This window comes from Tachyglossus aculeatus, chromosome 3 (genome assembly GCF_015852505.1).
Source record: "Tachyglossus aculeatus isolate mTacAcu1 chromosome 3, mTacAcu1.pri, whole genome shotgun sequence".
In the NCBI taxonomy this organism is placed as follows: Eukaryota; Metazoa; Chordata; class Mammalia; order Monotremata; family Tachyglossidae; genus Tachyglossus; species Tachyglossus aculeatus.
The window spans coordinates 18,824,015-18,827,186 of NC_052068.1; positions in this window are offsets into that span (position 1 = coordinate 18,824,015).

Genomic DNA, 3,172 nt, shown 5'->3' on the forward strand with positions numbered 1-3,172 from the left:
TTTTTTTGTTAGTATGTTTGGTTTTGTTCTCCGTCTCCCCCTTTTAGACTGTGAGCCCACTGTTGGGTAGGGACTGTCTCTATACGTTGCCAACTTGTACTTCCCAAGCGCTTAGTACAGTGCTCTGCACACAGTAAGCGCTCAATAAATAAGATTGATTGATTGATTACTGAACTGTGTGCAGAGCCCTGTACTAAACACTGGAAGCAGCTAGTTGTAGTGGATAGATCACGGGCCTGGGATTCAGAAGGTCATGGATTCTAATCCCAGCTCGGCCACTTGTCTGCTGTGTGACCCTGGGCAAGTCACTTCACTTTCATTCATTCAATCATATTTATTGAGCACTTATTGATTCATTCATTCAATCGTATTTATTGAGTGCTTATTCATTCATTCATTCAATCATATTTATTGAGCACTTATTGATTCATTCATTCAATCGTGAGTGCTTATTCATTCATTCATTCATTCATTCAATCGTATTTATTGAGCGCTTATTCATTCATTCACATTTATTGAGCGCTTACTGTGTGCAGAGCACTGTACTAGGCGCTTGGGAAGTACTAGTTGGCAACGTATAGAGATGGTCCCTACCCAACCACGGGTTCACAGTCTAGAAAGGGGAGACAGACAACAAAACAAACCACGTGGACAGGTGCCAAGTCATCAGAATAAATAGAAATAAAGCTAGATGTACATCATTAACAAAATAAATAGAATAGTTAATATGTACAAGTAAAATAAATAGAGTAATAAATCGGTACAAACATATACAGGTGCTGTGGGGAGGGGGAGGAGGTAGGGCAGGGGGGATGGGGAGGAGGAGAGGAAAAAGGGGGCTCAGTCTGGGAAGGCCTCCTGGAGGAGGTAAGCTCTCAGTAGGGCTTTGAAGGGAGGAAGAGAGCTAGCTTACTGTGCAGAGCACTGTACTAAGCGCTTGGGAAGTACAAGTTGGCACCAGATAGAGACAGTCCCTACCTGACAACAGGCTCACAGTCTAGAAGGGGGAGACAGACAACAAAACAAAACAGGTGGACAGGTGACAAAACTTCTCCGGGCTTCAGTCACCTCATCTGTAAAATGGGGATCAAGACTGTGAGCCCCCCATGGGACAGAGACCGTGTCCAACCCGATTTGCAACTTAGTAAGCACTTAACAAATAACATCATTATCACTATTATTATAACGATACAAAAGCCTGGGATAGGCAGGGATTGTCTCTATTGCTGAATTGTACTTCCCAAGCGCTTAGTACAGTGCTCTGCACACAGTAAGCGCTCGATAAATACGATTGAATGAATGAATGAAAAGAGTTAGCAGACCCCTTTGCTGCCCACAACGAGCTTACAGTGTAGAGGGAAAGACAGGCATTAATATAAGTAAATGAATTGTGGATATGTACATAAGTGCTGTGGGGTTGAGGGTGGGGTGAATATCACATGTTCAAAGGACCTATGCGTTAATTCAATCCTACTAATTGCCGGTTTATGGTGTGCATAGCACTGTACTAAGTGCTTGCACTGTAATAAGCACTTGATTTGGGAATCTTTTCTGTAATCATTAGCCACTTCACTAGTATAGTGCTCTGCACACAGTAAGCGCTCAATAAATACGACTGAATGAACTTCTCTGGGCCTCAGTTCCCTCCCGTGTAAAATGGGGATTACGCCTGTGAGCCCCACATGAGCCTAGAGAAGCAGCGTGGCTCAGTGGAAAGAGCCCGGGCTTTGGGGTCAGAGGTCGTGGGTTCAAATCCCGGCTCCGGCAATTGCCAGCTGTGTGACTTTGGGCAAGTCACTTCAATCAATCAATCAATCATATTTATTGACTTCACTTCTCTGTGCCTCAGTTACCTCATCTGTAAAATGAGGATTAAGACTGTGAGTCCCCCATGAGACAACCTGATCACCTTGTAACCTCCCCAGCGCTTAGAACAGTGCTTTGCACATAGTAAGTGCTTAATAAATGCTATCATTATTGTTATATGGGACAGGGACTGCGTCCAACCTGATCATCTTGTATCTACTCCAGCGCTAAGAACAGGGCCTGGCTCACAGTCAGAGCTTAGCAAATACCACAATTATTATTATTATTACCGTGCTTTGCACATAGTAAGCACTTAATAAATGTCATTATTATTACTACTATTATTATTATTACTATTATTACCATTCCTGGAGAGGCTGGTCTTCTGCCTGCTATGGAAGGAATGTTTAAAGCCGCTCCCGTTTAAAGCCTGTGCCCAAGCTGTTATTTTACTGGGAGGTTTTAAGGATAGGGGAGTAAAATTGATCATCTTTTAAGGTCTTTTTCAGTATTAATGATTCTCTGTGATGCAAGCTTCATTAAAAGAAGCACATTTGAAAATTTAGCCTCTAGATGTCACTGATTTCTTCATTTGTATGAGTGAACGGTGGAAAGAAATCCTGGTACACAGGCATTTACAAATTAACAGAATTACCCATTCTTTTTTTTAAAAAAAATGATTTTTGTTATGTGCTTACTATGTGCCAGGCACTGGATTAGACTCTAGACTGTAAACTCATTATGGACAGGGGACGTTTCTGCTAATTCTGTTGTATTGTTCTCTGCCAAGTGCTTAGTACAGTGCTCTGCACATATGAAGTTCTCAGTGGGTAATAATAATAATGATGATGGCGTTTGTTAAGCACTTACTATGTGCAAAGCACTGTTCTAAGCGCTTGGGAGGCTACAAGGTGATCAGATTGTCCCACGGGGGCTCACAGTCAATCCCCATTTGACAGATGAGGTAACTGAGGCACAGAGAAGTTAAGTGACTTGCCCAAAGTCACACAGCTGACAGTTGGCAGAGCCGGGATTTGAACCCATGACCACTGACTCCAAAGCCCGGGCTCTTTCCACTGAGCCATGCTGCTTCTCACAATTATTATTATGTACCCTCTGATTGATTTGAATGGATTGAATGTTGTTAGGTTTTTCCCTACTTGGGGTGATTTTTCCATCCCTTCTATGGATGCAGTGTTGCCAACTTGTACTTCCCAAGCGCTTAGTACAGTGCTCTGCACACAGTAAGCGCTCAATAAATAAATACGATTGATGATACAGTGACCCCGTTGTTGGGTAGGGACCGTTTCTATATGTTGCCGACTTATACTTCCCAAGCGCTTAGTACAGTGCTCTGCACACAGTA